This window comes from Hyla sarda, unplaced genomic scaffold, assembly GCF_029499605.1.
Source record: "Hyla sarda isolate aHylSar1 unplaced genomic scaffold, aHylSar1.hap1 scaffold_937, whole genome shotgun sequence".
In the NCBI taxonomy this organism is placed as follows: Eukaryota; Metazoa; Chordata; class Amphibia; order Anura; family Hylidae; genus Hyla; species Hyla sarda.
This window is the reverse complement of record NW_026610967.1, coordinates 118250-141711: the sequence shown is the minus strand read 5'-3', so window position 1 is coordinate 141711 and position 23462 is coordinate 118250. Positions and strand designations below refer to the sequence as shown.

Here is a 23462-nt window from a genome sequence, read left to right as displayed (position 1 = left end):
GCCGCTGCTGTGTCCAGGCCCAGGAGCCTTAGCACTGTGCTGTGATGTCACTCAATACCACTGACATCACTAGGTGTAAACAACATCTCTCCTTTGCTGTGTATGTGACTATGGAGCTGTTTGGTGATGTCGTCTATTACGGCCTTCATAGAAGCAACAGGAGATTGTTGCATCCATCTTGAACCCTCAGAACTACAGTGCTATGATGTCACTCACTTCCACAGGCCTTGCAGAGTGTAAACAACAACAACCCAGCTTTGTTGTGTATGTAACCAAAGGGATTTGTGATGTCACCTAGAACCTTCACAGCAGCGACAGCTTTATGAGGAGCATCAGCACTGCTCTGCCTGAGCAGAACCATCACCGCCATAGGTTGTCAAATAACCCGGATTTAACCCACACAGGTAAGTCCAATGGGGTGCAGGCATGTCCTCTATGCTTACAGCTTCCCGTGGGTGTTGGTTTGATACCGTTTGGGGACAGCCAAGGAGGCATCTGCAGGCAACAAAGGTAGGTGTGTGCTTGTGTGTGTGTTTCCTATGCAGATCCTAAGCCCAGTGTCACATGCAAGTAGGAGGAGTAAGAAGGGTTCCTGGCAAATCCGGGTTATGGATTGCATTTAAAAAGGCCCCGTGGGAGTGCAATGGGCCCCTGTCTTGCTGCTTAGCAATAATGGTATGGGTTTAGGTTCTGCTGTGTGTACTGGTGGTTGACTGCCCCCCAGCCCAGAGTGTGCATGGAAAATTGTCTGGCAGCCTCCCTGACAGCAAGCAGTGATAGTGCCCATGAAGGGGACCTTGTTGGGCCCGCCCCTTTCACGGTTATCGCTTCTCGGCCTTTTGGCTAAGATCAAGTGTAGTATCTGTTCTTATCAGTTTAATATCTGATACGTCCCCTATCTGGGGACCATATATTAAATGGATTTTTGAGAACGGGGGCCGATTTCGAAGCTTGCTTCCGTCGCCCTATGCATTGACCCGATATGGCAGTATCTTCGGGTACAGTGCACCACCCCCTTACAGGGTTAAAAAGAAAGATTCCTACTTTCATTGCTACCTGCTTGCTGGCTAGCCAGCTAGCCAGCCCTGTGGGCCTTGCTGCTGCTGCAGCCAAAAAACAAAAGGTGGTGCTGCTGCTGCTTCTGCTGCTTCTGCTTCTGCTTGTGTCTGGCCCCTGTTGGAGCGTCCAGGCACAGGACTTCTGCTGCTGCTGACTAAATGGCCTCCTTAATTGGATCATTTGAGTAGCCAGCACACCTGTGCAGGTAGGGCATGACATGATAGGCAGCTGCCTTGATAGCGGGTGGGTGCTGAATGTTCCTAATTGACAAAATAAGATTAATGCTTATGAAGAAATATAAAATCTCATCCCTTCCCCAATATCGCGCCACACCCCTACCCCTTAATTCCCTGGTTGAACGTGATGGACATATGTCTTTTTTCGACCGTACTAACTATGTAACTATGTAACATAACATGGGGGGGGGGGGGGGGTCTCCTGGCTGTTCACACAGGTGTGTCATTGCTGTACATTGACCATGCATTGCTTCTGTGGTATTGCAAAGGCAAAGACAAATGCTTCCAGCCATCCATTGCACTAATGGATTGGTCATCAGCTGGCTGTCTATGTCCCGCATCAATATAGACCAAAGTACAGAGGGTTAGGCTATGCTATTGTGCACCTACCTGATGCATCAGAAGGTGCGAGGCCCTTGCTAAATTCTGTGCACAGACTTTGAGATCTATGCTTTAGACTGTATCTAAACCTGCTCCAACATGGACTGACATTCTGGCCTACTTTCAGCCGATGCGACTTGTCTGTCGCTGAACAGTCGCTTTTTATGTATTCAGCACCTATGTATAATGTTGTAAAAATGCTCTAGAAGCTAAAGTCGCAGAAATGTCACACATATTTGGCCTGCAACTTTCTGTGCGACAAATTCAGACAGGAAAAATCAGTATAAATCCTTAGAAAATTATCCCCCAGTGTCTCCATCTGCTGGCGGTATTGAATAAGCATTGCTGCACTGATGGGGTATGCATTAGACGAAAAAAAAGAAGAAAAAGAAGAATAATACGCCCAGAAAAGAGGCGAAAAGGAGAAAAACGTAAAAAAACGTGAAAAAAAAGTAAGAGGAAGAGAAGGGAAAAAAAGGTGGAAATGGGTTTAAAAGTGATTTCGGCGGAGATATATATATATATATATATATATATATATATATATATATATATATATGCGCACACACACACATAGATATAAACGTATTCTCCGTTGAGATATTGCAGCCGCTGCTGTGTCCAGGCCCAGGAGCCTTAGCACTGTGCTGTGATGTCACTCAATACCACTGACATCACTAGGTGTAAACAACATCTCTCCTTTGCTGTGTATGTGACTATGGAGCTGTTTGGTGATGTCGTCTATTACGGCCTTCATAGAAGCAACAGGAGATTGTTGCATCCATCTTGAACCCTCAGAACTACAGTGCTATGATGTCACTCACTTCCACAGGCCTTGCAGAGTGTAAACAACAACAACCCAGCTTTGTTGTGTATGTAACCAAAGGGATTTGTGATGTCACCTAGAACCTTCACAGCAGCGACAGCTTTATGAGGAGCATCAGCACTGCTCTGCCTGAGCAGAACCATCACCGCCATAGGTTGTCAAATAACCCGGATTTAACCCACACAGGTAAGTCCAATGGGGTGCAGGCATGTCCTCTATGCTTACAGCTTCCCGTGGGTGTTGGTTTGATACCGTTTGGGGACAGCCAAGGAGGCATCTGCAGGCAACAAAGGTAGGTGTGTGCTTGTGTGTGTGTTTCCTATGCAGATCCTAAGCCCAGTGTCACATGCAAGTAGGAGGAGTAAGAAGGGTTCCTGGCAAATCCGGGTTATGGATTGCATTTAAAAAGGCCCCGTGGGAGTGCAATGGGCCCCTGTCTTGCTGCTTAGCAATAATGGTATGGGTTTAGGTTCTGCTGTGTGTACTGGTGGTTGACTGCCCCCCAGCCCAGAGTGTGCATGGAAAATTGTCTGGCAGCCTCCCTGACAGCAAGCAGTGATAGTGCCCATGAAGGGGACCTTGTTGGGCCCGCCCCTTTCACGGTTATCGCTTCTCGGCCTTTTGGCTAAGATCAAGTGTAGTATCTGTTCTTATCAGTTTAATATCTGATACGTCCCCTATCTGGGGACCATATATTAAATGGATTTTTGAGAACGGGGGCCGATTTCGAAGCTTGCTTCCGTCGCCCTATGCATTGACCCGATATGGCAGTATCTTCGGGTACAGTGCACCACCCCCTTACAGGGTTAAAAAGAAAGATTCCTACTTTCATTGCTACCTGCTTGCTGGCTAGCCAGCTAGCCAGCCCTGTGGGCCTTGCTGCTGCTGCAGCCAAAAAACAAAAGGTGGTGCTGCTGCTGCTTCTGCTGCTTCTGCTTCTGCTTGTGTCTGGCCCCTGTTGGAGCGTCCAGGCACAGGACTTCTGCTGCTGCTGACTAAATGGCCTCCTTAATTGGATCATTTGAGTAGCCAGCACACCTGTGCAGGTAGGGCATGACATGATAGGCAGCTGCCTTGATAGCGGGTGGGTGCTGAATGTTCCTAATTGACAAAATAAGATTAATGCTTATGAAGAAATATAAAATCTCATCCCTTCCCCAATATCGCGCCACACCCCTACCCCTTAATTCCCTGGTTGAACGTGATGGACATATGTCTTTTTTCGACCGTACTAACTATGTAACTATGTAACATAACATGGGGGGGGGGGGGGGTCTCCTGGCTGTTCACACAGGTGTGTCATTGCTGTACATTGACCATGCATTGCTTCTGTGGTATTGCAAAGGCAAAGACAAATGCTTCCAGCCATCCATTGCACTAATGGATTGGTCATCAGCTGGCTGTCTATGTCCCGCATCAATATAGACCAAAGTACAGAGGGTTAGGCTATGCTATTGTGCACCTACCTGATGCATCAGAAGGTGCGAGGCCCTTGCTAAATTCTGTGCACAGACTTTGAGATCTATGCTTTAGACTGTATCTAAACCTGCTCCAACATGGACTGACATTCTGGCCTACTTTCAGCCGATGCGACTTGTCTGTCGCTGAACAGTCGCTTTTTATGTATTCAGCACCTATGTATAATGTTGTAAAAATGCTCTAGAAGCTAAAGTCGCAGAAATGTCACACATATTTGGCCTGCAACTTTCTGTGCGACAAATTCAGACAGGAAAAATCAGTATAAATCCTTAGAAAATTATCCCCCAGTGTCTCCATCTGCTGGCGGTATTGAATAAGCATTGCTGCACTGATGGGGTATGCATTAGACGAAAAAAAAGAAGAAAAAGAAGAATAATACGCCCAGAAAAGAGGCGAAAAGGAGAAAAACGTAAAAAAACGTGAAAAAAAAGTAAGAGGAAGAGAAGGGAAAAAAAGGTGGAAATGGGTTTAAAAGTGATTTCGGCGGAGAAATATATATATATATATATATATATATATATATATATATATATATATATGCGCACACACACACATAGATATAAACGTATTCTCCGTTGAGATATTGCAGCCGCTGCTGTGTCCAGGCCCAGGAGCCTTAGCACTGTGCTGTGATGTCACTCAATACCACTGACATCACTAGGTGTAAACAACATCTCTCCTTTGCTGTGTATGTGACTATGGAGCTGTTTGGTGATGTCGTCTATTACGGCCTTCATAGAAGCAACAGGAGATTGTTGCATCCATCTTGAACCCTCAGAACTACAGTGCTATGATGTCACTCACTTCACACAGGCCTTGCAGAGTGTAAACAACAACAACCCAGCTTTGTTGTGTATGTAACCAAAGGGATTTGTGATGTCACCTAGAACCTTCACAGCAGCGACAGCTTTATGAGGAGCATCAGCACTGCTCTGCCTGAGCAGAACCATCACCGCCATAGGTTGTCAAATAACCCGGATTTAACCCACACAGGTAAGTCCAATGGGGTGCAGGCATGTCCTCTATGCTTACAGCTTCCCGTGGGTGTTGGTTTGATACCGTTTGGGGACAGCCAAGGAGGCATCTGCAGGCAACAAAGGTAGGTGTGTGCTTGTGTGTGTGTTTCCTATGCAGATCCTAAGCCCAGTGTCACATGCAAGTAGGAGGAGTAAGAAGGGTTCCTGGCAAATCCGGGTTATGGATTGCATTTAAAAAGGCCCCGTGGGAGTGCAATGGGCCCCTGTCTTGCTGCTTAGCAATAATGGTATGGGTTTAGGTTCTGCTGTGTGTACTGGTGGTTGACTGCCCCCCAGCCCAGAGTGTGCATGGAAAATTGTCTGGCAGCCTCCCTGACAGCAAGCAGTGATAGTGCCCATGAAGGGGACCTTGTTGGGCCCGCCCCTTTCACGGTTATCGCTTCTCGGCCTTTTGGCTAAGATCAAGTGTAGTATCTGTTCTTATCAGTTTAATATCTGATACGTCCCCTATGGGGACCATATATTAAATGGATTTTTGAGAACGGGGGCCGATTTCGAAGCTTGCTTCCGTCGCCCTATGCATTGACCCGATATGGCAGTATCTTCGGGTACAGTGCACCACCCCCTTACAGGGTTAAAAAGAAAGATTCCTACTTTCATTGCTACCTGCTTGCTGGCTAGCCAGCTAGCCAGCCCTGTGGGCCTTGCTGCTGCTGCAGCCAAAAAACAAAAGGTGGTGCTGCTGCTGCTTCTGCTGCTTCTGCTTCTGCTTGTGTCTGGCCCCTGTTGGAGCGTCCAGGCACAGGACTTCTGCTGCTGCTGACTAAATGGCCTCCTTAATTGGATCATTTGAGTAGCCAGCACACCTGTGCAGGTAGGGCATGACATGATAGGCAGCTGCCTTGATAGCGGGTGGGTGCTGAATGTTCCTAATTGACAAAATAAGATTAATGCTTATGAAGAAATATAAAATCTCATCCCTTCCCCAATATCGCGCCACACCCCTACCCCTTAATTCCCTGGTTGAACGTGATTGGACATATGTCTTTTTTCGACCGTACTAACTATGTAACTATGTAACATAACATGGGGGGGGGGGGGGTGTCTCCTGGCTGTTCACACAGGTGTGTCCATTGCTGTACATTGACCATGCATTGCTTCTGTGGTATTGCAAAGGCAAAGACAAATGCTTCCAGCCATCCATTGCACTAATGGATTGGTCATCAGCTGGCTGTCTATGTCCCGCATCAATATAGACCAAAGTACAGAGGGTTAGGCTATGCTATTGTGCACCTACCTGATGCATCAGAAGGTGCGAGGCCCTTGCTAAATTCTGTGCACAGACTTTGAGATCTATGCTTTAGACTGTATCTAAACCTGCTCCAACATGGACTGACATTCTGGCCTACTTTCAGCCGATGCGACTTGTCTGTCGCTGAACAGTCGCTTTTTATGTATTCAGCACCTATGTATAATGTTGTAAAAATGCTCTAGAAGCTAAAGTCGCAGAAATGTCACACATATTTGGCCTGCAACTTTCTGTGCGACAATTCAGACAGGAAAAATCAGTATAAATCCTTAGAAAATTATCCCCCAGTGTCTCCATCTGCTGGCGGTATTGAATAAGCATTGCTGCACTGATGGGGTATGCATTAGACGAAAAAAAGAAGAAAAAGAAGAATAATACGCCCAGAAAAGAGGCGAAAAGGAGAAAAACGTAAAAAAACGTGAAAAAAAAGTAAGAGGAAGAGAAGGGAAAAAAAGGTGGAAATGGGTTTAAAAGTGATTTCGGCGGAGAAATATATATATATATATATATATATATATATACTATATATATATATGCGCACACACACACATAGATATAAACGTATTCTCCGTTGAGATATTGCAGCCGCTGCTGTGTCCAGGCCCAGGAGCCTTAGCACTGTGCTGTGATGTCACTCAATACCACTGACATCACTAGGTGTAAACAACATCTCTCCTTTGCTGTGTATGTGACTATGGAGCTGTTTGGTGATGTCGTCTATTACGGCCTTCATAGAAGCAACAGGAGATTGTTGCATCCATCTAGAACCCTCCAGAACTACAGTGCTATGATGTCACTCACTTCCACAGGCCTTGCAGAGTGTAAACAACAACAACCCAGCTTTGTCGTGTATGTAACCATAGGGATTGTGATGTCACCTAGAACCTTCACAGCAGCGACAGCTTTATGAGGAGCATCAGCACTGCTCTGCCTGAGCAGAACCATCACCGCCATAGGTTGTCAAATAACCCGGATTTAACCCACACAGGTAAGTCCAATGGGGTGCAGGCATGTCCTCTATGCTTACAGCTTCCCGTGGGTGTTGGTTTGATACCGTTTGGGGACAGCCAAGGAGGCATCTGCAGGCAACAAAGGTAGGTGTGTGCTTGTGTGTGTGTTTCCTATGCAGATCCTAAGCCCAGTGTCACATGCAAGTAGGAGGAGTAAGAAGGGTTCCTGGCAAATCCGGGTTATGGATTGCATTTAAAAAGGCCCCGTGGGAGTGCAATGGGCCCCTGTCTTGCTGCTTAGCAATAATGGTATGGGTTTAGGTTCTGCTGTGTGTACTGGTGGTTGACTGCCCCCCAGCCCAGAGTGTGCATGGAAAATTGTCTGGCAGCCTCCCTGACAGCAAGCAGTGATAGTGCCCATGAAGGGGACCTTGTTGGGCCCGCCCCTTTCACGGTTATCGCTTCTCGGCCTTTTGGCTAAGATCAAGTGTAGTATCTGTTCTTATCAGTAGGGGATACTTACCTGGCAGGGGAGATACCATGATCGCTACGGTCTGAAGAACTCCAAGCATTGTGGTAGAGATTTTGCGTAGTACGATTGCAGTACTTTTCGTTCTTATTAGAACCGCATTTCTCTAGAGCATACCACCTGAAGATCGTCTCCTGCCTGCCTCGGAACATCTGAAGAAGGAGAAGATCTTGAAGACTGCAGCTCCGGAAGAAGCCGACGAAGAACCTGGAAGAAGGGAATCGGCGGTGAATTCCGGAACAGCGGCGAAGAGGAAGGCGGCGCAGAATCTTTTCGAAGAAACTCGCTGCCTCTGGAGAAGGATTTGCATAGCTCCTCCCACCGGGACCGGATCTGCATAGCTCCTCCCACCCGGGAAAGAAGACTTTGCGAAGCCTCTCTCCACAAGCAAGCAAGGAAGCGGAAAAGAGCCTGCTGGAAGAAGCCATGGCCTCAACCAGCAAGTCCACCCAGGAGGCTGCAGGGCAAGGCCTGGAGGTCCAGCCCCAACCACAGCAAGCTTCAACCTCCACCACGGCAAGGCAGAAGGGCGGCAGAATTCCTAACCTGGAAGCTCCAACCCTGGAGCCCTGGATGAGGCAGACTGTTGCCTTGAAGCTCAAGCCCGTGGACGGAAGGGTGCCGGACATGTCCCACGACGTGTTCTGCAAGAAGATGCTGGCGGATCAAGGCTTCCCCACGGCTGACACCCTGGGAATAGCAACCTTCTTTTCGGGAATCTTCTACATCACCTTTGCCACCATTGGGACCTGTAGAAGATACTGGGAGGTGGTGAAAGCGGCGAGTCCCGAATCCCCTTTCTCTCGCTTTGTGGGCAACTGCCTTATTCAAAGAGAGGAGAGGCGGGTGACGGTCTCAATGCGGAACCCACACACCCCAGGCACGGACATCTCGACCTTCCTGAAGCGCTTCTGCACCGTGGTGAGGGAGCCCACCCGCATCCTGAACTCACTCGGATACTGGACCTGCAAGTGGTCTGTGGTCGTCAGACTCAACAAGAACCCTGCTTCTCCAGACGGACTACAGCACCTGCCAACGACATTTTCCTTGGGCAACTCCACAGGACTTATCTTCTACCCGGACATGCCGCAGACCTGCAGGAGATGTGGCAAGATGGGCCACGAGGGCAAGGACTGTACGGAGGATGCCTGCAGGTATTGCCGTGTGACAGGTCACACGACCAAGGACTGCCCCAAGAGCAAGACCTGCAACCTCTGCGGACTGGCAGCCCACAGCTACAAGGACTGCCCCCAGAGGGAGAGAACATGGGCATCTGTGGCAGCGAGAGCACCGAAGCCAGCCCCAGCTCCGGAGCCAACACCACGGATGGCCAAGCCGACCAAGGAGGGTAAGAAGGCGAAAGCCACCACCCCTGCCCCGTCCCGCCCCTCCCCTGCCCCTCCCGCCCCATCCCCTGCCCCTCCCGCCCCATCTCCTGCCCCATCCCGCCCCACCCCTGCCCCATCCCGTCCCACCCCTGCCCCATCCCGTCCCACCCCTGCCCCATCCCGTCCCACCCCTGCCCCTCCTGCCCCATCCCGCCCCACCCCTGCCCCCCGTACCCCACCCCGGCCCACCCCTGCCCCGTCCTCCCCTGCCCGGCCCACCCCTGCCCCGTCCTCCCCTGCCCGGCCCACCCCTGCCCCGTCCTCCCCTGCCCGGGCACTCTCTCCTGCCCCCCGCCCCACCCAGCCTCCTTTCTCTCCTGGCCCAGCAGCACCTAACCCCCCTCCAGCTGCTGGCACCCGCCCTTCGGAGGACTTTCCTGTTCTTCCTCCCCCAGGTACCATACAGAGGAAGAGGAAAGGAAGGGACAACGTATCAGAAGAGTCCCACAAAAGAAAGATAATCGAGACCTGCGAGACCCCTCAAGCTTCAGATGAGGAGGAGGAGATGGAGCAGGTCTGCGAGAGCCTTGAGGCTTCAGAAGGAGAGGAGGTGATGGAGCAGGCCCAAGTGGAGCAGGTCCAAGCAGAGCCAGTCCAAGCTCAATCTATGGAGGAGCTGCTGCAGGACCCAGAGGTTAAGAAAATCCTGGACACTCCGTCCAACACGGTCTACGACGAGTTCTTGGAAGGGCGCTACGAGAAGCCACAGGAGCCGACAGGCGCCAGAGAAGAGGACCCGTCCGACCAGACTGGTAACTAGTATCAGAACTAACCTCTCTTTTTATTCCCATGGCTGATCTCAACATCTTCTGCATTAATGTGAGGAGTATTAGAGCTTGGTTTAGATTTCAGACTGTTCTTACGTTCTTAGATTCCCAGAGGTGTGATGTTTACATGTTGCAGGAATGTGCTTTGTCTGCTTCTAGGTCTTACAACCATCTGGCCAGGCAGTGGCCTCACGGCCCTTCCTACTGGTCTGGTGGGGGCGACAATAGGTCTGCGGGGGTGGCCATCCTGATCAGGGGAGGTAACTTTGCACTTGATTCCGTCCGGGAGCTCGTCTGTGGCAGACTTCTTGTCGCAGACGGTTCCTGGGCGGGTGAGCCCGTGCGGCTCATCAACGTGTATGCCTCCCCTGAGAGGGATGTCCGACTGGAGGTTCTCCAGGCCCTGCGGGCTGAACTCGCCACCACTAGAGCAGTAGTGTTGGGTGGTGACTTCAACTGCCCCATTGAGGTGGACGGGCGCAGTTCTGGCACATCCGCCAACCTGGACGTGACGTCTAAACTGCTGATTGAGATGGTGACGGAGGCATCCTTGCAGGACGTTGTCGGGTCCATCGGGAACGGCTCCGTAAACTATACGTGGAGCCGCCCCGATGGCTCGCTCCGTTCTCGGATAGACTTCATCTTCACTTCGAGAGCAGTCAGAAAGGTGTCGTACTCTATGGTCCCCTGCTTCTTCTCTGACCACAGGGCCATTCGATTCCGGGGGACTCTGGGCCATGGATTCCCACCTGGCCCGGGCTCCTGGAAGTTGAATTGTGCCCTGTTGGAGCAGAGGGAGGTCATGGAGGAACTTAGGGATGCTTACCTTGTATGGCGAAATGACAAATGTCTGTTCAAGTGCATCAGCGATTGGTGGGAATATGTTAAAGTCGAATTCCGTTGTTTCTTTCAGGCAAAAGGCAGACAACAGGCGTGTGCGAAGAAGTGGGACTTGAGGAAACTGCAGCGCGAGCTGCGGTCCCTGCAGGACCTGCTCCAGTGTGGCTGGGACGTCAGGGAGGAGCTGGAGGAGACCAAAAAGAGCTTGAAAAGGCACTTTGAGGAGGAATCCAAACGAATCGTCTTTCGTTCCAAGGTGGAGAACCTGGAGAAGGGTGAGAAATGTAACTCTTTCTTTTTCAGGAAGCTCCATGCCGGCCACACGCCCCTGACTGAGCTACGAGATGAGACCGGACACATGAGGAGCGGCAAGGAGGAAGTGATGGGGGTCGTCCACGACTTCTACAGCAACCTCTACGCCCCCAAGTCATCCGACCCCGAAGCCGCCGAGAGGTTCCTGTCAGGTGTCACTAACGTTGTTGATCCCGCAGGTGCGGCGGCTATGGACGATCCCTTGACGGTGGGGGAGCTGCTCTCTGCCGCTAAATCCTTTAAGCCCGGCAGGACCCCGGGCAGTGACGGTCTCCCGGCCGAGCTCTACGTAGCGCTGGGTGACCTGATCTGTCCGGACCTGTTGGAGGTGTACGAGGAGATGGTGGTGGGGGGCAGAATGCCTCCGTCGTTGAGGGAAGGGATGATCACGATCTTGTATAAGCGGAAGGGGGAGAGATGTGACCTGAAAAACTGGCGTCCCATCTCTCTCCTGAACGTGGACTACAAGATCCTCGCCAAGGTGCTGGCCAACAGGCTGAAACCTGTCATGGGGCAGATCGTCCATCCGGACCAGACCTGCAGCATTCCTGGCCGCAGGATTGCCGACAGCCTTGCCCTTGTGAGAGACACGGTCCATTACATCCAGGACCGCGGGGGCCGCGCCGCCCTGGTCAGCTTAGATCAGGAGAAGGCGTTCGACCGTGTCTCCCACGCATTCATGGACAGGGTTTTGCGCAGGCTGGGTCTGGGGAAGATGTTTTGCTCTTTTGTTAACGTTATGTATTTTGACATTTACAGCACGGTGTTGGTGAACGGCTGGAAGACTGACCCCTTTTCCATTCTTTCAGGGGTTAGACAAGGCTGCCCTCTTTCACCTCTCCTTTTTGTTTGTGTTATAGAGCTCTTCGCTGAGACTATCCGGCAGAATGGAGAGATCAGAGGGATCACCGCACCAGGACCAGATCGCCACGAGGTCAAGTGCTCGCTCTACATGGACGACGTGACCGTCTTCTGCGCTGACCAGCGTTCGGTGACTGCACTCGTCCAGACCTGCGAGGACTTCGGCAGAGCTTCGGGGGCAAAAGTCAACTGCGGGAAGTCGGAGGCCATGCTCTTCGGGGAGTGGCACCTGGCTTCTTCCGCCCCCTTCCCCTTTACCATTAAGCCGGACTTCATTCAAATTCTTGGAGTCTGGTTCGGGAAGGAAGGAGCGGCCCTTAAGTCTTGGCAAGACCGACTAGGAAGGATAAACTCAAAGATCGGACTGTGGAGCTCCAGAAAGCTCACGATGGAAGGCAAGGCACTTGTCCTGCGGAGTGAAGTTTTGCCTGTGCTCCAATATACCGCACAGGCCTGGCCTCCCCATACCACCGTTTGCAAGGCCATCACCCGGACAGTGTTTGGCTTCGTCTGGGGCAAAATGGACAGAGTCAAGAGGACCGTGATGTACAAGGAACCCCGCAAGGGTGGGAAGGGAATACCCGACATCCCCGCTCTGCTGAGGGCCTCCTTTGCATGTGTCACGGTGCAGCGGACTCTTGTAGAAAAGACTGGCTCAGCGGGCAGGTCCATGTCTCGCTTGCTTCTCATGCCCCTCTGGAGACAGCTGGGCTGGGACAAGTGGGACAGCTCCATCCCTTACAACTGGAACACTCCCTGGTTCTATGGGGATGTTGTCCGGTTTGTGAGGGAGCACCAGCTGGAAGGACTGAAACCAGACCTATGGAAGCCAAAGACAATCCACAAGCTCATCCGAGCTAAGGACTCGACCGAGCTGGTTCCGGGACTCCCCGCAGCCACTGCAGAGACAGTTTGGAACAATGTGGCCTCAAAGCGGCTTACCAATGGACACAAGGACTTGTCGTGGATGGCCGTCATGGGAGGTCTCTCTCTCAGGTCATTCATGCATGCCCGCAACCTGTGCAAGACCCGGTACTGCCCCCGTTGCCCCTACGTGGAGGAAACATCTTTCCACGTGTTTTGGCAGTGCCCCTTTGCACAGGGTCTGTTGGACGCCCTAGAACAGGAACTCAGAGACTCAGTGCCCAGGAGCTGCCTATCGTACCATTCGGTGCTTTACGGCCTGTTCCCTGGGACCCACGACGTGGAGGCCATCCAGGAGGCCTGGCGCCTTATGAACTGTTTTAAGGACGCAGTGTGGCTCTCCAGGAACCGCCTCGTGATCAACAGGGAAAACATGTCCGTCCGGGACTGCCGCAGGTTCATCAAGAACCTGCTTAGAGACTATTCCATCTTGGACAGCTCGGCCGTTGATGAGGAAGAAGAGGAGTGAAGACCCCTCTCCTTCTCCCATGTCTCCCTGAAGATACAGCCCAACAGTTTGGCCCTGTGATCCGCCCCCTCCCTACCCCCACATAGTCGCCCACACCCCTACCCCGATCACAGATTGTATTATTTGGTTTTTGTTTGATCTCTTGTGCTTTTCTATTGCAGGATTGAGCTGAATGTTAGAGTAGCATGGTGTGCGATGTATAGCTTAGGGAACCTTTGCTGTGTATTGTACTATCATGCTTTGTGTGACTGTAATTTATTGTACGACTTGTAATGACTGAACGGAAAATAAAGCTCTTTCAATCAAAAAATCTGTTCTTATCAGTTTAATATCTGATACGTCCCCTATCTGGGGACCATATATTAAATGGATTTTTGAGAACGGGGACCGATTTCGAAGCTTGCTTCCGTCGCCCTATGCATTGACCCGATATGGCAGTATCTTCGGGTACAGTGCACCACCCCCTTACAGGGTTAAAAAGAAAGATTCCTACTTTCATTGCTACCTGCTTGCTGGCTAGCCAGCTAGCCAGCCCTGTGGGCCTTGCTGCTGCTGCAGCCAAAAAACAAAAGGTGGTGCTGCTGCTGCTTCTGCTGCTTCTGCTTCTGCTTGTGTCTGGCCCCTGTTGGAGCGTCCAGGCACAGGACTTCTGCTGCTGCTGACTAAATGGCCTCCTTAATTGGATCATTTGAGTAGCCAGCACACCTGTGCAGGTAGGGCATGACATGATAGGCAGCTGCCTTGATAGCGGGTGGGTGCTGAATGTTCCTAATTGACAAAATAAGATTAATGCTTATGAAGAAATATAAAATCTCATCCCTTCCCCAATATCGCGCCACACCCCTACCCCTTAATTCCCTGGTTGAACGTGATGGACATATGTCTTTTTTCGACCGTACTAACTATGTAACTATGTAACATAACATGGGGGGGGGGGGGGGGGGTCTCCTGGCTGTTCACACAGGTGTGTCATTGCTGTACATTGACCATGCATTGCTTCTGTGGTATTGCAAAGGCAAAGACAAATGCTTCCAGCCATCCATTGCACTAATGGATTGGTCATCAGCTGGCTGTCTATGTCCCGTATCAATATAGACCAAAGTACAGAGGGTTAGGCTATGCTATTGTGCACCTACCTGATGCATCAGAAGGTGCGAGGCCCTTGCTAAATTCTGTGCACAGACTTTGAGATCTATGCTTTAGACTGTATCTAAACCTGCTCCAACATGGACTGACATTCTGGCCTACTTTCAGCCGATGCGACTTGTCTGTCGCTGAACAGTCGCTTTTTATGTATTCAGCACCTATGTATAATGTTGTAAAAATGCTCTAGAAGCTAAAGTCGCAGAAATGTCACACATATTTGGCCTGCAACTTTCTGTGCGACAAATTCAGACAGGAAAAATCAGTATAAATCCTTAGAAAATTATCCCCCAGTGTCTCCATCTGCTGGCGGTATTGAATAAGCATTGCTGCACTGATGGGGTATGCATTAGACGAAAAAAAAGAAGAAAAAGAAGAATAATACGCCCAGAAAAGAGGCGAAAAGGAGAAAAACGTAAAAAAACGTGAAAAAAAAGTAAGAGGAAGAGAAGGGAAAAAAAGGTGGAAATGGGTTTAAAAGTGATTTCGGCGGAGAAATATATATATATATATATATATATATATATATATATATATATATATATGCGCACACACACACATAGATATAAACGTATTCTCCGTTGAGATATTGCAGCCGCTGCTGTGTCCAGGCCCAGGAGCCTTAGCACTGTGCTGTGATGTCACTCAATACCACTGACATCACTAGGTGTAAACAACATCTCTCCTTTGCTGTGTATGTGACTATGGAGCTGTTTGGTGATGTCGTCTATTACGGCCTTCATAGAAGCAACAGGAGATTGTTGCATCCATCTTGAACCCTCAGAACTACAGTGCTATGATGTCACTCACTTCCACAGGCCTTGCAGAGTGTAAACAACAACAACCCAGCTTTGTTGTGTATGTAACCAAAGGGATTTGTGATGTCACCTAGAACCTTCACAGCAGCGACAGCTTTATGAGGAGCATCAGCACTGCTCTGCCTGAGCAGAACCATCACCGCCATAGGTTGTCAAATAACCCGGATTTAACCCACACAGGTAAGTCCAATGGGGTGCAGGCATGTCCTCTATGCTTACAGCTTCCCGTGGGTGTTGGTTTGATACCGTTTGGGGACAGCCAAGGAGGCATCTGCAGGCAACAAAGGTAGGTGTGTGCTTGTGTGTGTGTTTCCTATGCAGATCCTAAGCCCAGTGTCACATGCAAGTAGGAGGAGTAAGAAGGGTTCCTGGCAAATCCGGGTTATGGATTGCATTTAAAAAGGCCCCGTGGGAGTGCAATGGGCCCCTGTCTTGCTGCTTAGCAATAATGGTATGGGTTTAGGTTCTGCTGTGTGTACTGGTGGTTGACTGCCCCCCAGCCCAGAGTGTGCATGGAAAATTGTCTGGCAGCCTCCCTGACAGCAAGCAGTGATAGTGCCCATGAAGGGGACCTTGTTGGGCCCGCCCCTTTCACGGTTATCGCTTCTCGGCCTTTTGGCTAAGATCAAGTGTAGTATCTGTTCTTATCAGTTTAATATCTGATACGTCCCCTATCTGGGGACCATATATTAAATGGATTTTTGAGAACGGGGGCCGATTTCGAAGCTTGCTTCCGTCGCCCTATGCATTGACCCGATATGGCAGTATCTTCGGGTACAGTGCACCACCCCCTTACAGGGTTAAAAAGAAAGATTCCTACTTTCATTGCTACCTGCTTGCTGGCTAGCCAGCTAGCCAGCCCTGTGGGCCTTGCTGCTGCTGCAGCCAAAAAACAAAAGGTGGTGCTGCTGCTGCTTCTGCTGCTTCTGCTTCTGCTTGTGTCTGGCCCCTGTTGGAGCGTCCAGGCACAGGACTTCTGCTGCTGCTGACTAAATGGCCTCCTTAATTGGATCATTTGAGTAGCCAGCACACCTGTGCAGGTAGGGCATGACATGATAGGCAGCTGCCTTGATAGCGGGTGGGTGCTGAATGTTCCTAATTGACAAAATAAGATTAATGCTTATGAAGAAATATAAAATCTCATCCCTTCCCCAATATCGCGCCACACCCCTACCCCCCTTAATTCCCTGGTTGAACGTGATGGACATATGTCTTTTTTCGACCGTACTAACTATGTAACTATGTAACATAACATGGGGGGGGGGGGGGGGGGTCTCCTGGCTGTTCACACAGGTGTGTCATTGCTGTACATTGACCATGCATTGCTTCTGTGGTATTGCAAAGGCAAAGACAAATGCTTCCAGCCATCCATTGCACTAATGGATTGGTCATCAGCTGGCTGTCTATGTCCCGCATCAATATAGACCAAAGTACAGAGGGTTAGGCTATGCTATTGTGCACCTACCTGATGCATCAGAAGGTGCGAGGCCCTTGCTAAATTCTGTGCACAGACTTTGAGATCTATGCTTTAGACTGTATCTAAACCTGCTCCAACATGGACTGACATTCTGGCCTACTTTCAGCCGATGCGACTTGTCTGTCGCTGAACAGTCGCTTTTTATGTATTCAGCACCTATGTATAATGTTGTAAAAATGCTCTAGAAGCTAAAGTCGCAGAAATGTCACACATATTTGGCCTGCAACTTTCTGTGCGACAAATTCAGACAGGAAAAATCAGTATAAATCCTTAGAAAATTATCCCCCAGTGTCTCCATCTGCTGGCGGTATTGAATAAGCATTGCTGCACTGATGGGGTATGCATTAGACGAAAAAAAAGAAGAAAAAGAAGAATAATACGCCCAGAAAAGAGGCGAAAAGGAGAAAAACGTAAAAAAACGTGAAAAAAAAGTAAGAGGAAGAGAAGGGAAAAAAAGGTGGAAATGGGTTTAAAAGTGATTTCGGCGGAGAAATATATATATATATATATATATATATATATATATATATATATATATATATATGCGCACACACACACATAGATATAAACGTATTCTCCGTTGAGATATTGCAGCCGCTGCTGTGTCCAGGCCCAGGAGCCTTAGCACTGTGCTGTGATGTCACTCAATACCACTGACATCACTAGGTGTAAACAACATCTCTCCTTTGCTGTGTATGTGACTATGGAGCTGTTTGGTGATGTCGTCTATTACGGCCTTCATAGAAGCAACAGGAGATTGTTGCATCCATCTTGAACCCTCAGAACTACAGTGCTATGATGTCACTCACTTCCACAGGCCTTGCAGAGTGTAAACAACAACAACCCAGCTTTGTTGTGTATGTAACCAAAGGGATTTGTGATGTCACCTAGAACCTTCACAGCAGCGACAGCTTTATGAGGAGCATCAGCACTGCTCTGCCTGAGCAGAACCATCACCGCCATAGGTTGTCAAATAACCCGGATTTAACCCACACAGGTAAGTCCAATGGGGTGCAGGCATGTCCTCTATGCTTACAGCTTCCCGTGGGTGTTGGTTTGATACCGTTTGGGGACAGCCAAGGAGGCATCTGCAGGCAACAAAGGTAGGTGTGTGCTTGTGTGTGTGTTTCCTATGCAGATCCTAAGCCCAGTGTCACATGCAAGTAGGAGGAGTAAGAAGGGTTCCTGGCAAATCCGGGTTATGGATTGCATTTAAAAAGGCCCCGTGGGAGTGCAATGGGCCCCTGTCTTGCTGCTTAGCAATAATGGTATGGGTTTAGGTTCTGCTGTGTGTACTGGTGGTTGACTGCCCCCCAGCCCAGAGTGTGCATGGAAAATTGTCTGGCAGCCTCCCTGACAGCAAGCAGTGATAGTGCCCATGAAGGGGACCTTGTTGGGCCCGCCCCTTTCACGGTTATCGCTTCTCGGCCTTTTGGCTAAGATCGGGGTTTATTGCCTCGGTCGGCGCTGAGGGTGCGAGTGAACTGCGCCGCGACTAGCTGCGTAGGTGATCAAGACTGTGGTACTCGTTACCGACAGATTTGGAAAGATGGCTGGATCCAACATGTCTGCAGTGGAGAAGACCGTACGCATCAAGGTGCTAACCACGGATCGTCTAAGAAACAGCATTGAATACATCGGCCATACCATTGTGGAGCGACTGGCAGGATTTTCCTTGAGCGACCTCTTTTGTGTCCAGGAGAACAAGCGCCAAGGTATTTATGACGTGTCCTTCTTATATGATGCTGACTGCCAGAACTTTTATGAGTGCTTAAAACGGAACAGTGGAAGTGAGGTTTTGCGGGATGTGTCCTTTTATCCCCTTTTTGAAATGGGGACAAAGACTTTGTTTATCCACATGTACAATCCGTTTGTTGATGTCTCTATGATTAAGAACTTCTTGAGCATCTATTGTGAGTCTATTGCTGGTGGTACTAAGCAGACAAGCAGCATTGGTGTATTTAATGGCACGTATAAGTTCTTTGTGAAGTTGCGGCTTGATGGAGATTGCATTGGAGGCGTTAAGCACCCTCCGGCGAACTTTACCATTGCTGGTTTCAGAGGTTATCTCTATTACTACGGACAGCCATCTTTCTGTAGAAATTGTCTATTGTTTGGACATGTGAAGGAGGCCTGCCCTGGCAGTAAGAAATGCAGGAACTGTAAGCAACCGGGGCATGAGGCGGGTGCATGTCCACACCCGAGGACCTGTGACCTATGTGGGGAAGCTGGCCATGTGTACAAGAACTGTCCAGTGTTGAAGAGGAGGGAGGAGGAGAGGAGAATGGAAGAGGAAATGGTGGAGAGGAGGAGGGCAGCTGCAGCTGCGGCTGCAGTGGTTCCTGCAAGAGAGAGCGTTATTATTGGAGAGGTACAGAGTCCTGTGGTGGTAGAGGAGCAAGTGAAGGTGGTGGAGGAGCAAGTGGTGGTGGAGGAGGAGCAAATGGCGGTGCAAGTGGAAGAAGGGGAGATTGAGGATGCTCCCAGTCCCCCGGCTGAGGAGTCGCCGCAAATTGAAGAGTGGTCTTCTTCTGAGGGTGAAGACCGTGAGGAGAGACATAGAGAGAGAGAGGATGACTTTGATCTTTTTCGTCCCCCCAAGAAGACGGCTAGGAAGCTTTCTGGTGGACAGATGGAGTCGACGCTGGTGGCTACGGACAATCGGTATCAACCGCTATCTGAGAGCGACATGGATGCGTGCTCTGCGGGAGAAGCTTCTCCCACACCGCTGAGGAAAGCTACCTAAATAACTTTCTTCTTTTCTGTCAAATTCTTCCTTAGGGTTGTTAAGATGGTGGTATGTCTTTTTTAGTCGGTTCTATAAACGTTAGAGTCTTTAGAAGTAAAGTCAGAAGGACAGTAATTTTGGAGGACTTGGCAGGGAAAAAAGCGGACATTATTTGTTTGCAGGAATGTGGGCTAAATGATATTCCGGGGAAGGGAGAATGGGCTTATGGTCCTGCTGTTTGGTCGGTGTCTGGGCATAATAGGAATGATGGGGTAGGGGTGCTTTTTAAGAGCTTTAAGTTTGAAGTTTGTAGTTATGTGGTAATAGAGGAGGGGAGGTGTATCATGGTGGAGGTTAAGGTGCAGGGGGTTAAATTTAGGTTGATAAATGTGTATGCGCCGGTAAGGAGGGAGGAGCGGGTGGGGTTGTTGGAGGTAATTAAGAGGTTTCTGCCGGGTAAAATACCTTTGGTGTGGGTGGGGGATTTCAATTGTGAAATTGAGGGGAATGTGGATGTATCTGGGAATATTCTTAAAAGTATGGTGTGTGACTTTAAGTTAAAGGATGTGGCTGAAGCGTGTGGAGTGTGTCCTTTGTTAGATACATATTATTCTGATAGTGGAAGTCATAGTTCCAGACTTGATATGTGTTTTGTGTCTAAGGGTGTGTTATGTAAGAATTATATGCAAGAAAAAGTAGGATATTCAGATCATGAGTATGTGTGTTATGAGTTAGTATTGGATGCAGATTGTGTGAGTGGGAGGGGTGTATGGAAATTAAATGTTAAATTGTTGGAAGTGGAAGGAGTGTATGATAGATATGTTAATAAGTATAGGGGTTGGTGTAAGGAAAAGAATGATTTTCCTGATATATTGTGTTGGTGGGAATGGGTTAAGGGTCAAACAAAAGTTTTCTTTAAAAGAGAGGGATATAAGCGGAATGCTGGGAGGAAGAAGAAGTATGAATGGTTGAATAAAAGATTGGTGTTTCTCAATAAGTTAAAGAAGTATGGCTGGAGTGTGGGTGAGCAGATTGAGGTTGTGAAGAGTGATCTAAAAAATTGGTTGAATGAGAAAGGTAAAGAGTTGATGTATCAAGCAAAACTTGATAAGTTAGAGAAAGATGAGAAATGTTCGAGATATTTCTTTAAAAAAGTTATTGGGAAGAGAGAGGATATGGTAAGAGTGTATGATGATGATGGCTGTCTGGTTAAAGGTAAAGCTGTGTTGGGAGTGGTTAAAAATTTTTATGAAGAGTTGTATGCGGTAAAAGATTGTGAAGAGGACTTGCAGGATGAAGTGTTGAGAGTGCTTGATAAGAGGGTGGATGGTAGTGAATATGGGACTCTGATGAGAGAGATTGGAGAGGAGGAAGTGAAGAGGACTGTGGATAGTATGTCAAGAAATAAAACGCCTGGAGAGGATGGGTTGCCTGTTGAATTTTATGCTTGGATTTGGGATGTTGTGAAGGATGATTTGGTGGAAGTGTATAGGTATATGTGGAGGAAGGAGAGAATGGTGGAAAGTATGAAGAGTGGAGTGGTTGTGTTGATTTATAAGAAAGGTGATGTGAATGATGTGAGGAATTGGAGGCCGATAACTTTGTTGAATGTAGATTATAAGGTGTTTGCTAAAATAATTACAAATAGGATGAGAGATGTGGTTGAGCAGGTGATTGGAGAAGAACAAGTGTGTGGAGTGCCTGGGAGAAGAATAAATGAAAATTTGTGTTTGTTGAGAGATTTGTTATGGGATAGTATGAGTAGGAAACAGGAGGTTAGAGTGATGTCGATAGATTTTGAAAAGGCGTTTGATCGTCTGTCACATAGGTTTTTGTTTAGAGTATTAGTGAGAATGGGATTCCCGGGTGATTTTGTAAATGTTGTAAGGATGCTGTATGATGGAGCATATAGTAAGGTTTTGATAAACGGTTGGATGTCTGAGAAGGTGAAAGTATGTTCTGGTGTAAGGCAGGGTTGTCCGTTGTCCCCTATGGCTTTTATATGTGCTATGGAGCCATTATTAGAGATGTTGCGGCGGGATAAGTGTGTTAGAGGGTTAAAAATTCCAGGGAGTGGTGGGAGAGAAGTCAAAGCTTTGGCCTACATGGATGATGTGTGTATTTTGGGAGAGTCTGTGGCTGTTATGAGAAGGGCAAAGTTACTAGTTGGATTGTTTTGTGGAGCGTCTGGGTTTAAGGTGAATTGGGACAAAAGTGAGTATAAATGTTTTGGTAGTATGCAAGGAACTGAGGATGTGGGTATGAAGAATATTGAAGGTGGTATTCAGGTTTTAGGTGTTAAAATGGATGAAAGATTGGATGGGAGAGAAAGTTGGGATGATGTAGAGAAGAGAGTGTCCAAAAAATTGAGTCTTTGGAGGTTGAGAGATTTGTCTATGGTTGGGAAAGTGCTGGTTGTGAAAAGTGTAATATTGCCTATTTTATTGTATGTGGCAATAGTGTTTCCGCCAAGTTATATGGTTTTAAGGAAGTTAAAAAGAATTTTGTTTGTGTTTTTTTGGGGTACAAAAGTGGAAAGAGTGAGGAGAGAAGTTGTGATGAAGGATGGTAGTAAGGGTGGAATGGGATTTCCAAATCTAGATGTGTATTTGGGGGTGAATGTGGTGTTTGCGGTTAGAAGGATGATGAGAGGAGAAAAGAATTTTGCATGTATGTTGAGATATTTAGGTGGGCGTGTGTTATGCAAATTAGGTTGGCTGGAGAGAGATTTGAGAGTGCCTTATGCGTTTGTGTGCCCGAGTTGGTATTTGTATGTGGAAAAGTTTTTGGAGAGTTATAGGTTGATTGGTGTGAGAAAGGAGTTGTTTGAAAGTAAGAAGAATGTGTTTGGGTATGTCGCCGCAAGTGAGGTGGAGTGTCCGATTAATATGGTAAGAGGCCAGGATGTGTCTAAGGTGTGGAAGAGTTTAATGACAGATGGAATATCAAATAGACAGAGAGAGATAGGATGGCAGTGTTTGCATGGAGCCCTACCAGTAAGAGAGTTCCAAAGGAATAGAGGTATTGGAAGGAGTGAAATATGTCCGAGGGAAGATTGTAGTGGGGTTGAAAGTGTGATGCATGTGATTTGGAATTGTGACATGGCTCAGAATGTATGGAGAGGGATAGGTCCGTTGTGTAAGGAGTTGACTGGGATAAATAGGTTCTCATATGAGGTTGTGATGTTTGGTCTTAGTATGATTGGAAGAAAGAATGAAAGGGTGTTGTTTGTGTTGTTGGCGATTGTGAAGGAAGTCTTGTGGGATGTTAGAAATTTATATGTGTTTAAGAGAAAAGATGTGACTGTGGAAGGAAGTTTAAGAATGATTCTGGATAGGTTGTACACCGTTTATTTACGTGATAAAAAGAAATTAGGTGAAATAGATGCAGAGGGGATATGGAAATTTTTGAAGTGGAGACATGTTGTAAGGGTGTAATGGTGATGGTATTTGAATTTGTTTTGAATTTGCTTTGAACAAATAAAGAATGACCTAATGATGAGTTAGACTTTACCATGAGTCAAAAATGACGCGTTATCTAAGTGGTGTTTAGTCTAAACCTGAAGGTTTATAAAAAAAAAAAAAAAAAAAAAAAATCTGTTCTTATCAGTTTAATATCTGATACGTCCCCTATCTGGGGACCATATATTAAATGGATTTTTGAGAACGGGGGCCGATTTCGAAGCTTGCTTCCGTCGCCCTATGCATTGACCCGATATGGCAGTATCTTCGGGTACAGTGCACCACCCCCTTACAGGGTTAAAAAGAAAGATTCCTACTTTCATTGCTACCTGCTTGCTGGCTAGCCAGCTAGCCAGCCCTGTGGGCCTTGCTGCTGCTGCAGCCAAAAAACAAAAGGTGGTGCTGCTGCTGCTTCTGCTGCTTCTGCTTCTGCTTGTGTCTGGCCCCTGTTGGAGCGTCCAGGCACAGGACTTCTGCTGCTGCTGACTAAATGGCCTCCTTAATTGGATCATTTGAGTAGCCAGCACA

At 48.3% G+C, this 23462-nt stretch overlaps 5 non-coding genes and 2 pseudogenes across 5 annotated transcripts; all 7 read left to right on the top strand.

Annotated features, from left to right (window-relative positions):
• The first annotated feature begins 823 nt into the window (after nucleotides 1-823).
• On the top strand, nucleotides 824-1014 carry LOC130350231 (U2 spliceosomal RNA). Its single transcript, XR_008887391.1, has one exon. It is a non-coding gene; the product is annotated as a U2 spliceosomal RNA (small nuclear RNA).
• Nucleotides 1015-3107: 2093 nt separating this feature from the next.
• On the top strand, nucleotides 3108-3298 carry LOC130350230 (U2 spliceosomal RNA). The gene has a single exon (XR_008887390.1). It is a non-coding gene; the product is annotated as a U2 spliceosomal RNA (small nuclear RNA).
• Nucleotides 3299-5393: 2095 nt separating this feature from the next.
• Nucleotides 5394-5582, top strand: LOC130350236 (U2 spliceosomal RNA). The gene has a single exon (XR_008887395.1). It is a non-coding gene; the product is annotated as a U2 spliceosomal RNA (small nuclear RNA).
• A 2092-nt stretch (nucleotides 5583-7674) lies between these two features.
• LOC130350185 (U2 spliceosomal RNA) lies at nucleotides 7675-7848 on the top strand (annotated as a pseudogene).
• Nucleotides 7849-13596: 5748 nt separating this feature from the next.
• On the top strand, nucleotides 13597-13770 carry LOC130350178 (U2 spliceosomal RNA; annotated as a pseudogene).
• Nucleotides 13771-15867: 2097 nt separating this feature from the next.
• Nucleotides 15868-16058, top strand: LOC130350229 (U2 spliceosomal RNA). The gene has a single exon (XR_008887389.1). It is a non-coding gene; the product is annotated as a U2 spliceosomal RNA (small nuclear RNA).
• Nucleotides 16059-23035: 6977 nt separating this feature from the next.
• LOC130350182 (U2 spliceosomal RNA) lies at nucleotides 23036-23221 on the top strand. The gene has a single exon (XR_008887350.1). It is a non-coding gene; the product is annotated as a U2 spliceosomal RNA (small nuclear RNA).
• Nucleotides 23222-23462: the final 241 nt, after the last annotated feature.